The sequence below is a fragment of the Elephantulus edwardii genome, unplaced genomic scaffold (genome assembly GCF_000299155.1).
Source record: "Elephantulus edwardii isolate Elephantulus edwardi_28Jun2011 unplaced genomic scaffold, EleEdw1.0 scaffold00035, whole genome shotgun sequence".
Lineage (NCBI taxonomy): Eukaryota > Metazoa > Chordata > Mammalia > Macroscelidea > Macroscelididae > Elephantulus > Elephantulus edwardii.
The window spans coordinates 12,003,697-12,019,029 of NW_006399785.1; the positions used below are offsets into that span (position 1 = coordinate 12,003,697).

The 15,333-nt window shown below is 43.6% G+C and overlaps 1 pseudogene; it reads right to left on the minus strand.

Moving 5' to 3' along the window:
• Positions 1 to 8,668: 8,668 nt before the first annotated feature.
• The window catches only part of LOC102860596, a 29,211-nt pseudogene continuing 22,546 nt past the window's right edge, over positions 8,669 to 15,333 (minus strand).

Here is a 15,333-nt window from a genome sequence, read left to right on the forward strand (position 1 = left end):
AGATTGTATAATATCCCAGCATTTGATCTCCAGCTTCATTCCTGTCACCAAGGCCATATTTTCCCAACTACCAGTCTTTTTTCCCAATTACTGCATTATAATCACCAATTATTAATGCAACTTGATTGTAAGGCCAACCAATTTCAGACTCCAAAAGTTAGCATGCATTAATTTGTTTTTGTGTGTATTTCAACTTACCACAATCTTAAAACAAAGCAAATATGCTATCTTTTCGTCCTGGAAATCAGGATGGGACCCCAAATGAGATGAGACAGATGCAAGCATTTATTTTTAATGAAGAGATAGAATGTATCAACATGGATAATTAAAAGTTTTCAAAATTAAAATGCAACACTTAAAGATCTCGTATCCTAGGCATTGCTTTTTGGGTGCTATTGAGTTGACTATAATTCATAGCAATCCTGAGGTGTTGTGGGGGCTACCACCTTGTGAGCAACCACAATGTAAGAAATTTACTTTTAATTGGTATCATGAAAATCTATAATAGCTGAGAAGATGCTTTACCAATGGAAAAAGAATTGATTCCTTTGAATTATGTTGCCAAAGAAGATAGGGTGTGTCATGGACTGCCAGAAGGACAAGCAATCTATCCTGAACGCAGTGTGGCCAGAGGGATACCTTGGGTATATCAACAGATAGTGCTGGGGAAATTGAGTCAGCGGGGGCGGGGGAAGGGGGAGAGAGAGGGAGGAGGGGGATAGTGGGAGGGAGAGAGAGAAAGGGAGAGGGAGAGGGGGAGGGGGAAAGAGAGAAGAAGGAAGAAAAAGTGGAGGAGGAGAAGAAGGCGGAGGAGGAGGAAAGGAGGGGAACAGGGGAGGGGAGAGAGGGGATAGAGATCTTTAAAAAGATGGATTGACAGGCTTCAGGAAGAGGATCAAAAGGTCACCAACAGTTGTGAGGGTGGTGCGGGATCAGAGGGTGTTTGCTGCGTTGTACTCAGGGGGATTATGAACTGGAGACGATGTGATGGCATCTGAAACAGTAAAATATATGGGTAGTGAGTGGCTCTCTTCCTTTCAAGCGCTGCGATGTGGACGTGAACCTGACTTAGCCACTGGCCCACTATAGCCAGCACCTCGCCACCTCTCCAGCCTGTCTGCCCAAACAGGGCCAAAGGCATCTACGTGCTCGAGTTTTTCTGGGAATCCGACTAGAAGGAACTTGTGAAGCATTCTGCCCCAGCCCCTGGTACTTAGCTCAGCGCCAGCACATCATCTCTTTTATGGAAGCTACTAAAAAACCTACCGGAGTTCTTTCTACATCTGTTCCCTTTCCCCAGCCGCGGGGCTGGCTGAGTCACCCAGTTGGCAGTGGCAGCGAGGTTGTTATTCACAGGTTGCTTAACCACACCTGGGAAGGAGGGGGTGAATGCCAGGGAGGCCACTGGCTGCCACTCTAGCCAGCAACACCCTATGCCACCCGCCGGGGTCCCCACCCACCGCCTGATGTCGCCCCATGTGAGTACAGCCAATCAGCGGGCCTCCACTCTCACCTGGCTGGCACCTGAAGTGAGAAATCATCCCACCTTCTCTCTGGGCAGCCCTCCCCTGGCCTTTCCACGCTGTCTCTTTGTCCACGTCCTTTTTCAGCCCCCTTTCTCCTACTGGGCAGAGATGAGGTGTAAGGGGCTGCGAGTCAGTCTCCCAGATGTTTGGGGGGCTTTGTTTATTTTGGGTTTTGCTTTTTTTTATATAAGTTGGCCTTTGGACACGTTTCTCCCCAACCCTGCTTAAAGTGAGAAGAGGCTTTTTCCAGATGTCACAGAGAAGGAAGTGCAGGGCGGTTTGGATGTGGTCACAGTAGGTCAGGTACAATTGCCCCAAGGTGTGACCGCAGGGCCACCACCCCACTTGGCGGTCAGCATGAGTTTCTTTAACATCTTGTCAGACTTTAATCCCCAGCCTTGGGAGGCAAATTCCAGTAGGAGAAGTGCTTCTGTTGTTGTAATCCTTAGTTAAGACCTCTGGTTCTACATTAAGATTCTGAAGCAGCAGAAGTCCTGCTAAAGCCCTCTCACACTGGTACCTTATTTCATCTGTTCTCCTCTGTTTTATTATTCGCCCCATTTGTATTATTTGCATTTTATTATTTGTAGGTTTGTATTATTGCCCCATCTGGCTGACGAGGCAACTGAGGGGCAGTTATTGTGAAGTGGAATTCAGTCACCCACAACTCCCAGCGATGCTGTGAACAATATATCTGAGCCCTGTCCTGCACCATCCTCCAGTTCTCTGTCCTGCTCAAGCCCACTTGGGGGGGGCAGAAAGGGGAGGGTCGTTGCTGTTGTTATGTACCGTCGAGTCGCTTGTGACTCGTAATGACCCTATGTACAACAGTTCTAAACTCTGCTCTGTCCCATGCCAATCTCATTGCCTCCGACACACTCATCCCGATTGCCCCAGTCACCGAATCAATCCATCTCCCAGAGGGCCTTCCCCTGCTGCACCTGCCCTCCACCCTCCCAAGTGTGATGTCCCTCTCCAAGGACCGGTCTCTCCTTACAACATGACCAAAGTATGTCAGACGAAGCCTCAGAATCCTTGCCTCCAAGGAGCAGCCCAGTTCAACCCTCTCCAGGATGAATCTGTTTGTTCTCTTAGCAGTCAGTGACACTCTCAGCACTCTTCTTCAACACCAAAGCTCAAAAGCATCAATTCTCTTTCTATCCTCCCTGGTCATTGTCCAACTCTCTGATGCATAACAAGTGATTGCAAAGACCATGGCCTGTACCAGACGCACCTTTGTCTCCAGAGACACACCATTGCTCTTGAGTACTTTAGAGGGGTCCCTAACAGCAGACTTTCCCATGGCAATAAGTCGTTTAATTTCCTGGCTGCTGGTGCCAAGAGTGTTGATTGTGGAGGCAAGCAAACTAAAGGGGAGGGTAGAAAACTAATAAGTGGAAGAGCTACAAAAGCAAGGCTTGGAAAGCAAAACAATGCTTAAGCGCTTCACTACTAACAGAACAACCAGCAGTTCAAATCTACCCAGAGGTGCCTGGGAAAAGAGTTCCATCCATGCTTCCAATAGATCACAGTTATGGAAATCCTAGGGCCCTATAGTTCTACTCTGCACATTCTGGGTCCCCAGGAGCCAGAGTTGAATTGATGGTGATTGATTCCGCTTTGGTTTCTGGTGCAAGAGTCAGAATGCTGTCGGGGGTACTTGTCATCGATTGGCTCTTTCCTGTGGTGACCTTGCATAAAATAGAACATAAGTTGGAACGTCACTGCTGTTGTCAGGGAATCTCAGTAGCTTTGTGCGTCACCCCTGTGGTCCCTGCGAAGCTGTGTCCACCCATCTCATTGAGGGTCTTCCTCTTTGTTTTACTGACTCTCTAACCCTTCCAGGGAGCTCTGAGTGGTTAGGAGTTGCCCTGCCAATCCAAGGGCAGGCTGTTCGAATCCACCAGTCACTCCACAGGAGAAAGATAGACAATTTCTTCACATGAGATTTACAGCTTCTGAAAACCTGCTGGAGGATCTGCGATGAGTCGTTTCCAACTCAACGACACAGAACAACAACTGTACTTTTACACACACACGATGTCCTTTCTAAGGGGCTGACCTCTCACTATTCTTGCCTCAAAAGGGCACTCTGTCTACACCACTTCCAAGAGACATTTGGTCTTTCTTCTAACAATCTACTGTTTATGCAACACTCTTTGCCCACACTGCAATTCAAAGGCATTAGTTTCTGGGGCAGTGGACATAAAAACAGAGAAAGAGGGAAATATCCATTATGATCTTGGCAGCTTAGCTAGCATGATGGTGTCACCCTGAGCTTTCAGTCTGTAGCTGTAACACTTGTGCAGGAAACCCCACTGTCTCTTCACTCATTCTAGGAACACACGTGTGTGTGTGTGTGTGTGTGTGTGTGTGTGTGTGTGTGTGTACAGCCATAATGTGTATGTGGACAGCAGTGAGGCAATCAGACCAAATTCCCTGCCTGCATGAAGCTGACATTTTACAGATCGAGGCAGGAAATGGAGCAGGAGGCGGCAAGCAATAAATAATAAGCATAGGAAGATAAATACAGGAAAGTCCTTGGTTACATACTCTCAACTGACATGTCCTACTTGCCCTTTAGTACCATGCACAGCAAGTTCTTCATCACAATCGTCTTTACCTGCTGCACGTGCAGCTTTTAAATCACTGGACAGTGACTATGACAATCCTGCTTCATGTTTCTGAGGCTGTAAATCCTTAGGGAAAATCGTCTTTCTCCCACAAAGTGTTAGGTGGGTTTGAACCCCCAACCTTTTGTTTAGCACCACAACTCTTAAGGTACCGCTTCACCAGAGCTTCTTCCCCTTGCACTAAAGTGTAGAAGACATTCATCTGAGAACTGGACAGTGACTATGAATGGCAGAAGGAGAATTGATGCCTTTGATTTGTGGTGTTGGAGAAGAGGGCCGAAGATCTCATGAAGGGCCAAAAGAGCAAACAGATACGTCTTGGAGAAGTTTGCAGCCTGAGTACTCCTTGGAAGCAAAGATGAGGAAGCTTCCTCTCACATACTTTGAGCATGTTGTTAGGAAAGGTTATTCTGTGGAGAGAGACATCATGCTTGAGAAGATGGAAGGACAGTGAAGGAGAGATAGGTCCTCAACAAGGTGGGTTGACATGATGACTGTAGCAATGGGTCTGAGTGTGTCAGAGATTGTGAGGATGGCACAGGACAGGACAATGTTCAGATCTGTTGTTCAGAGGGTCATCATGACTTGTACTCCACTTGATGACACCTGACAACAACAAAAGTAAGTATAAATAAGAAATGTACATATTTCATCTGTCTTATCTACAAATTTTTACACAATCCTGCTTGCTGAAACTGAGGAGGACCTGAAGCACTTGCTGCAGAAGGTCAAGGACCACAGCTTTAAGTATGAATTGAAGCTCAACATCAAGAAAACAAAGATTCTCACCACTGAGCCAATTGGTAGCATAATGATAGATGGTAAAGAGATTGAGATTGTCAACAGCTTCAGTTTGTTTGGCTCCACAATCAACACTCTTGGTACAAGCAGCCAGAATATTAAAAGACAAACTGCATTGGGGAAAGTCGGCTTTCAGGTACCTCTCCAGAGTACTGAAGAGCAATGATGTCAGTCTGGAGACTAAGGTGTACCTGATCCAGGCCATGGTCTTTGCAATTACTTGCTATGCGTCGGGAAGCTGGACAATAACTAGGGATGATAGAAGAATTGATGCCTTTGAGCTGTGGTGCTGGAGTACTGAATATACCATGGACTACATAGGAAAACAAACAGGTTCTATTTGTGAAATAGGTTCTATCTGGTGGAACCAGGCTACTCCTTGAAGGCAAAGATTTTGAAGCTTCGTCTGACATACTTTGGGCATGTTGCAAAAAGGACCTGTCCTTGAAGAGGGACATCATTCTTAGGAAGGTGGAAGACAGTGCAAGAGGGGAAGACTCTCAAAGAGATTAATTGATTCCATCAGTGGAGTGGTAGAGTTGGGTGTGTCAGAGACAATAAGATTGACACAGACTAGAACAGTGTTTAGGGCTGTTGTACATAGGGTCTCTATGAGTCTCAGGTGACTCTACGGCACATAACAAAAACAATAACAATTAGAAACAGATACTCTTCAGAGCCTGGAACTCCCTGTTGTTAACAAAAATAAATACTATCAGGAAAATTAAATCATAATGTTGGAGGTTTATAGAAGCATTTCTGAGGTAGTGCAGTTTATGTCGTCATCTGCTAACTGTAAAGATTATAGTTTGTAGTCTATCCAGAGGGACGTCAGAAAAAAAGGCCTACTCTGTTGTTGTTGTTGTTGTTGTTATGTACCGTCGAGTCACCTGAGACTCATAGTGACTCTGTGTACAACAGCCCTAAACCCTGCTCTAACCTGTGCCAATCTTATTGTCTCTAACACATCCATCCCTATTACCCCAGTCACTGAATCAATCCATCTCATTGAGGGTCTTCCTCTCCTGCACTGTCCCTCCACCCTCCCAAGCATGATATCCCTCTCCAAGGACTGGTCCCTCCTTGCAACATGTCCAAAGTATGTCAGACAAAGCTTCAGAATCCTTGCATCCTAGGAGAAGCCTAATTTTACCCTCTCTAAGATGTTCCCCTAGCAGTTTGTTTATTCCCCTAGCAGTCCATGGCATATCCAACACTCTTCTCCAACTTCACAAATACAAGCAATCAAGATGTATTACTAATAATGAGTGTCTGGAATGCAAAAGTTGGGAAGAGAGAAGAAGGATCAGTAGTTGGAAAACATGGACTTAGTAATAGAAATGAAGCTGGAGATAGAATGATAGAATTTTGCACAATCAACGACTTATTCGTTGCAAATACATCTTATAAGAAACACAAACACAGGCTATACACATGGATTTCACCTGATTGGGTGCATAGGAATCAGGCTGATTATATCTGTGGGGAAAATCTCTGGAGAAGCTCAATATCAGCTGTAAAAGCTAGGCCAGGTGCTGACTGTGGAATCAATTAGTGCCAGCAAAATCAGCCATTGAAAACTCTATGAGGCATAGTTCTACACCGACAAACATGGGGTTGCCAGGAGTAGGCATCAACTAGGAAGCAATTTGTTGTGCTGGTTGAGTGGAGAAGAGATAGGAGCAGGATACAATTTTAGACAGGGGCTTCAGGGTAGGGTGCATTGAAAAGTAAGTAGATAATGTGAGTGCTATTCTCTTGTAGTCTTGGGACTTTTCCAGCCGTGAAGGACCAGTGCAAGATTTTGTGGCTAGGATGTGCCAGAATCAAGACAGAGAACAGTAGGAGGGAAGGATGGACAGCGGAAAAATGATTGGATATGAGGTCAGAGTTGGGATGGGTAGGCATGTCCTGGAGACCGTATTGATCAAGACTGACAAACAAATGAGACAAAGAAGGAGTGTCATGCTTGGACTTTCATTTTAGCAGGACCACTACACAGTGAGCAGGGTAGGAGCTGTGAGTGAGTAATGGGAGGAAGTTAATCTTCACAGTACCACAGGTGAGAGACGATCCTGGTCAGGACCAAGACGCAAACAGTAAAGGTGGAGAAAGGACCTTTTTGTGTGATGGATATATTTTGAAGACCTAGTCAACTTGATTTTAGGGTGTACTAGATGCTGGAGAAGAGTACTGAATATACAGGGACTGCTAGGAGAAAAAACAAGTTTGTCTGGGAGAGAGTGAAGCCAGGTTGCTTCTTGAAAGCAAGGATTCTGAAGCTCCATCTGACATACTTTGGACATGTTCCAAGGTGAGATCAGTCCTTGGAGAGGGACGTCATGCTTGGGAGGGTGGAAGGACAGAGGATCAGAGGAAGACCCTTGATGAGATGGATGGATTCCATCACTGGGGTAGTGGAGGTAAGTTGTAGGAGACAATAAGGTTGACACGGGATAGAGCAGGGTTTAGGGCTGTTGTATATAGGGTCGCTATGAGTTGCAAGTGACTCAACAGCATATAACAAGAGACGTTTTTTAACACAGGTCTGGATAAAGAGCTTTGATGCCAACCCAAAGGCATGCCATTTGAACCCACCAGCTGTGCCGAGGGAGAAAAATGGGTAAACCTTTCCTATGAAAACTTTACCCTACACCACCCTCAGTCTTCACCCATTGTCACAGTCACTGTGTGTCAATACACTTATTAAGCGTCTTTCTCTATTTCACTAACATTCACTAACTTTTGCATTGGAAAAATCTACTGGCGAGCATCTTGGCAAAGTGTGAAGGAGCAATGATGTCAGTCTAAAGACTACGGTGCACTTGTTTCAAGCCACAGTCTTCTCAACAGCTTCCGTGCATCTAAAAGTTGGACAGTGACTAAGGATGACAGAAGAAGAATTGACGCCTTTGAGTTGTCATGTTGTAGGTTCATCCTGAACATCCACTTGGCTAACAAAAGAACAAATAAAATGTCTTGGATAAAGTGTAATCAGGGTGCTCCTAAGAGACAAAGCTTCGAGGAGCTCTGGTGGCCTAGTGGTAAGAAGCTGCAACTATAATCCCAGAGGCGCACGGTTCAAATCCACCAGATGCTCTGCTGGGGAAGGAGGGACAATCTCCTCCTGTACCAGTCAGATCTGATTTGATGGTACACTCACACAAAAATAATAAAATAAATTTTAAAAAAAAGAGACAAAGCTTCATCTCACAAACTTCAAACATGTTTTAGGAGGGGCCAATCCTTGGGAAAAGACATCATGCTTGGGAGGATAGAGGGTCAGAGAAGAAGAGGAATACCCTCAACAAGATGGACAACACAGTGGGTTCAAATATGTCAGAAATGAAGAGGATGGCACAAGACAGGGCAGAGTTCAGATCCTTTGTTCATATGGTTGCTATGAGTTGCCCTCTACTCAACTAGCACCTAACAACAACAATAGTGTTCCGTTGTTTTGTTCAGACAAGTGCTTCTTCGTCTATAAAGAAGTTTCACAAGAATACAAGTAAATGTTCTGGAATTCCCATTCTTCTCAGTATTGGGCATAGTTTGTTAGGCTCTACATATTCAAAGGTCTTTGCATAATCAATAAAACACAAGGAAAAGAAAATGTCATTCTGGCATTCTCCGCTTTCACACAGATCTACCTGTCATCAGCAATAATATCCCTGGTTCTATGGTCTCTTCTGAATGCAACTTGATTTTTCAACAGTTGCCTGCCTCGGGACTCTTCAAGTAGATGAGCTCAATGCAATAGAAGGTGGTATTTCCCTATGAAAGAGGTTCAATAAAGTTAAGAGGAAAAGGTTCTGTGTATCATTTTGCTTACCTGACTTAAGCCAAAAGTCATTTCTGGAAAGCATAGCACATTTCCCTTTCAATTTGAGTCTCGTAGGAGATGTTCTAGGCTTATGCACAATTGAATTCCTTCAATCATAGGGAGTTAGTCAGTTGATTGTGGGGAAACGGAAAAAGCGATATGAGTCACTGGGAACTTGGTTCAATGAGAATACGTTTCAACCCTGCCCTGAAGACCTGGTGGGTGGAGAATCTGAATACCTTTGCATTATCTTCAAGCTTAAACATGGCAAGACATATTTGATCACTTGTTAGTTCCTTCTAGATTTCCTAAGCGGGGAAGTTAACACACTCCAAGAATCAAGTACAGAACAATGGGCCACTGGCGAGATCATCTGATTCTTTTATTTAAAAAAATTTTTTTATCTTATTCTTTTTGGCATATCACTGTGACTTTTGTTACACAACATACTGATTGACCCCAGACTCAAAAGTCTTGGTAGATGGATCTCTTATCAGACTTTATCAGCAGACTGTTCAGAAGCATTTACCAGTGTGTACCAATGACAGCTGACTCTGAAATAGGAAGAGGAAATCAGTCTGGAGTCCCATAAACCAGATGGGTGTAGTCTGCTCCAGTTTGATTCTTGATTTTCTCAAACTTGTGGAAACCCCTGCAAAGGCCCAGGCAGCGTAGTGACGGTGGCCTAGCCCTGCCTGGAGCGCTGCTGGGTGCCAGGGCAGGGCAGAGGGGAACCACGCACCACTTAGCCCGCATGACGCCCACCACCACAATGACCAGGGCACCAGGGCGCAGAAGCAGCTGGTGCTGATGCCCGCCAGCACCACGAACAGGGCTGTGAGTGATTCCCGGGTGAGGCCCAAGCTGCACTCACAGTACGTTCTGCCTGCAGAGACAAGGCAGGGGCACAGCAGGCTGGTCACTAGCAGCTGAGGAGTCTAGAATCTGCCACTTACTTACTTCCCTGTGGGTCACTTGAAGGACAGGAGTGCAGCCCAGCCCCACCTAAACAAGGGAGAGGCCTGCCCGGGGACAAGGCAGGAGGGGGCACCTTCGACAGGGATGGACAGGAGGGACAGACATATCAGGCTGACGGGGCTGCCAGCCAGACACAAGCTGGGCTCCAGAGGTAGGGCCATGCCCAGCCCCCGGCCCATCGGCCATCTCTGCACAGAACTTGTTGGAAGGTGCTGACCTCACAGTGGGCGCTATGAGGCAGGGGGTCGGGGCAGGGCCTATTTTATTTTATTTTTTTGTATCTTATTAAATTTTATTAATTTTAATGAACATTTACAGAGATTTGGAGTTTTCATTCATTCATTGTTGCACTATTTTCTCTACCCTCCTCCCCAGTTCGTTCTTCTTTTTTTTCCCCCCTTGAAAGTCTGTTTTAATTGTCTCATTTCCACAGTGCTTGTCAAAGCCAGTTCTATTTTAAACATAAAATATTATTTTGAAATGTGTTTCCAACTCTAAAAAAGTAACAAGATGTGCAGTGTAACCTTTAATCCTTAGAAAATCTTTTTGTTTTATAGCGAATTCCCTTTCCTCAGGCCCCTCTCAGTAGCATAAGGTCCAGCAGCGGAAGGGACATGTTTTATTCACCTTTACATGGTGCATAAAGAGCTCTGGTGGCCTAGTGGTAGGAAGCTGCAAGGCAATCCCAAAGGCACACAGTTCAAATCCACCAGCTGCTCCATAGAGGGATGGGCAGTCTCTTCTTGTGCAATTTACTGCCTCCGAAAGCCCACGGGAGGATCAGTTATGAGCTGGTTCTAATTCAACAGCACATAATGACATCCTTAACAGGAGGCTTGATGGCGTGAACGCTTGGCTGTTAACTGAATGACTGGTATTTCAAAGCCACCCAGTCATTCTGTGGGAGAATTATCTAGCCATTTGTTTCCATAAAGATGACAGCCACGTAAACGTAAACTCTGTGGAACAATTCTACTCTGTCATCTTGAGTTTAAAATTCACCTGATAGCACCTAACAACTGCATTCTCAAGGCTCAAGACAGTGCCTGGAGCTAAAGTGAATAACTAGTCTCTCAACACCATGGCTTTCCTAATCTACAGCCTGGCAGGGGTCGATTGCAAATTATTTTTCTGTGCAGAAACTTCAAAGCATAATTCAGTAATGTTTTTTACTCGTAAGGAATTTATTGCATTGGCATCCTCTGTAGATTTTACTGAGTTTTCAAGGAAGAACAGAGAACAGATTGCCTTGCACAAAAAACAGCACTTACTTCACCCCTCCCCAATTTCCCACCAAACATTCCGTGTTGTTCTTGCTAGCTATCCTTAGTTGTCTCTGGACTCCTGGTGACCCTATGCGCAAGGGACTGTTATTATCCATATGTCTTCATTGGCTAGTGTTTTTCAGAAATAGGCTGTTCTGTCTTAAAATCTGGAAGCACTGATTAAACAAGCAACTCTAATAATATATAGGTAATATCTTCACATGGGTGCATTGGTTAGATTTCAACTCAGATCTCCCTCATGGAAGATGAGAATTCTACCATTGGACCACACTACCTCCTTTCTCAGAGAGGATCTTGCTGCCTCTTCTCTCTGTTGTTATGTGCTATGGAGTCGGAACCAACTCATAGCTGACCTTTCAGTAGGTTTTCACAGGAATAATCACACAGGAGAAAATGGTCCATCTTTCCCCCACAGAATAGCTGGTGGATTTGAACCACGTGCCTTTGGATTGGCAGTGCAACTCTTTACCACTAGGCCACTAGAACTCCCTATTCTAGGAATGAACTCTTCTCATCTCTAGCAGACAGAGTACACCAATGGCTCTAACAGCCCAGCTGTTAAATAGTTTCTCTTGTTGTTCAGGAAGCAAGAGCAATGGCTTTGCAAATTATTACCTAACTTGGGAGGGACTGGAGAGCATTATGCTGAGTGAACTGACTCAGTTTCACAAGGACAAATATTGTATAAAACCGTTTTTGTAGGATAAGTACGAGAATCCAAGAGGTGTGAGAGAGGGTAGAAGAAGAGGGATGTGGATGTGCAGGGGGAAGGAGTGATTAATCATTGGGTTGTACACTTTGATAGGGGGGTGAGGGAAATTGAAAGAATTTGTTCAAATTTGTATTCGAATTTTGTAAATAAACTAGTAGAAAAAATATGAACTGGCAGGGTAGAGAGGAAAATATGCAGCAATGAATGAATGAATGAAAATCCAACTTTTCTGTAAACTTTCATTAAAATCGTGATTTTTTTAAAAAATGCCAAGGGAAAAAAGCTATCACAAATGTAAAGAAATAAACAGCTCAAATTTATAATCTACTAGTTTTCGAGGTTATTGTTGTTACGTGCTGTAGAGTTGGTCAACTATGAAGCATAGCGACCCTATGAAGAATGGCTCTGAACCTTGTCCTATCCTCAGCCAGTCTCCCCATTACGACACACCTGACCCCATTGTCACAGTCATTGGATCAATCCATCTCATTCATGGGCTTCCTCTCCTGCATTGAACCTACACTCTTCCAAGCATGATGTGCTTCTCCAAGGACTGGCTCTTCCTGAAAACATGCCCAAAGTATATGAGACAGAGTTTCAAAATCTTTGCCTACAAAGACTTCACTTTTCCAAGACAGACCTTCAGTTATTGTCTTGGCAACCCATAGTTTGTTCAATACTCTTCTTCAAAAATCAGCTGGACCTTGGCTTTGGAAGTTGGGAATCTAGTATTTATTCCCTGAGATAAAATCAAGGTGTAAGAAGAACAGAATGTCTTTCTAGAGGCTGTAAGGTAGCCCCTATTCTTTTGCTTTTTCAGCTGTATAAACCCAGCCGTGTTGGGAGAAAAGCTCTGGTGATACGCTCCCATAAAGATTACAAACTAGGAAATATTAAGAGGTCATTCTACTCTGTTCTGTTGGGTTGTGATGAGTTAGAATTGACTTGGTGACATGCAGCAATAACACAACAATCCACAGTCCTTAGCTCGTGGCTCCTCCCTCCATGACTTTGACCCCTCAAAGTTAACACTCTTGTGTATTCTGACCATGCTTCAACAACCATATTTCCTGCTAATCACAGCGGAAAATGGTCTCTACTTTTATGGATTCACATGTGTAGACGGGTCTACTGAATTATTCGAATATTCTCCTGACACCAATGTCCTTAATGTAATCACAGCTACAAAACACCCATTATCATGATGTAAAATAACATATTCACAGGTACAGGAATTAAGACATGGACATTTGGAGGAGCTATAATACTGCCCACATCAGTTTATGGTAACACTTTGTGCATTGACTTGCATCATACTGGGAGGCTTATTAGAAAATTCATCCTCTACATTTTAGGGGAGTTTAATTTAAACTGGAAAAATGTTCTCTCCAAATACAAAGACCTGGCAATTTAGTTTGTACCTGTAATAGCAAATCAGGCTTAACATCTGGCCCGAGGACACCGGGGCCCCAGGTTCCAAGCAATTTTTAATCACAAAGGCTCATCCACTGGGTCTAATTAGTTTAAACAAGAAATTCTTAGTCCATTAGTGACTGTTAATCAAATAAAAAAGACCTACTTTCAGGATTCCAACTGCTTCAAATAAGAGACTCTCAGGCCTAAACCAGCAATTGTCTGTCAGTTTGCTGAATTGAGATAACTCTGTGTTGCTGTGATACTGAAAGCTGTGCCACTGGTGTGTCAAATGCTGCAAGGATGACTCGTCGTGGACAGGTTTTAATCAAGTTCCCAAATTAAGATGAACTAGCAAGCAGGATTTGCCATCCACTTTTTAAATAACAGGCCTCTAAAAACCCTATGAACAGTAGAGGACTGTGGATAGTTAAAATATTAGTTTTAGAGACCACATTGGAAGTCAGTAGAAAGGGAGAAAAATAATGAAAAACATCATATAATAATTGAAACATGGAATATACATAGCTTGAATACTAGAAAACTAGAAATTGTGAAAATGAAATGGAACACGTCAACATTGACCTTTCAGGCGTTAGTGGGATGAGATGGACCAGCTTTGGCCACTTTAAATCACATAATCATGTGGAATACTATCCTGGGAATTTAAATAGCAGAGGTATGATGCTGCATTCATAGTAAAAAAGTCAATTTTAAGTTCCATCTACAAGGCAAAGTATTATAATAAAATGTGCAAGGAGCTGGAGTCCAAAAATAAGAAGGCTGAACTTGCTCAGCATTTCTTAAGCTAAAGGAACAAAAGGGTGAATTCAAGCCATAAGTTGTAATACTTAAGGATTATATGGGCAGAATATTGAATGATCCACAAAACATTGGAAAAAAAGATGGAAGGAGTATGCAGAGTCACTTTACCAAAAAGAATTGACTGACACAGAAGAATTTAAAAAAGCAAAATATGTTAAAGGGCAGTGGTGATGAGGAAGAAGGTCAGGCTGCTCTGAAAGACTTTGGAAAAAAATAAAGCCCCAGGAACTGATGGAATAACAATTGACTTATTTCAACAAATGGATGTTCCCTGGATGTGCTCACCAGGTTGTGTCAAGAAATCTGGAGGGCAACTACCTGGCCAACTGACTGTAAGAGATTCATATATATAATATTCTCATTTCCAAAAAAAGGTGACCTCACAGAATGTGGAAATAATCAAACAATATCAGAGGCAAACAAAATACTGAGGAAGATCATCCACTAATGACTAGAATAGTATATTGACAGAAACCTATCAGAAAGATAAGCTGGGTTTAAGAGAGGCATTATTGCCAATGTCAGATGGATCTTGGCAGAAAATAAAGAGTTTAAGAGAGATAGCCTATCTGTGTTTCATTGACTATGCAAAGGCATTTGACTGTGTGGATCACAAAATAAGGGGAATGGAAATCCCAGAACATTTGATTGTGCCAATGTGAAACCTGTACTTGGACCAGGAAGCAATCCTCAGAACAGAGCCAAGAAACACTGCACAGTTCAAAATCAGGAAAGGAGTGTGTCAGGGATGCATCCTGTCTGCATACCGTTTCAATCTACATGCAGAATAGATAATTTGGGAAGCAGGGCTTTATGAAGAGGAATGTGGCATCAGGATTGGAGGAAGATTCTCAGCAATCTTCATTATGCAGATGATACAACCTAGCTTGCTGAGACAGAGAAGGACCGTGCTTGGTGCTGAAGGTCAAAGACTGTAGTCTTTAATATGGATTGAAGCTCAACATCAAGATGGCAAAGATTCTCACCACTGGACCAATTGGCAGCACTATGATGGATGGAGAAGAGATTGAGGTTATTAACAATTACAGCATGATTAGCTCCACAATCAACACTCTTGGCACCAGCAGTCAGGAAATAAAAAAAAAAAAATAAATTGCATTGGGATAATCTGCTATTAGGGACCTTTCCAGAGAACTGAAATGCAAGGGTTTCGGTCTATGCATCAGAGAACTGACAATAACTAAGGATGACAGAAGAAGAATCAGTGCCTTCAAGTTGTGGTGCTGGGGAAAAGTATTGAACATACAATGGACCACCAAGCAAACAGAAAGGTCTGTCTTGGAGCGAGTAATATCAATTTTCTCCTTGGAGGCTA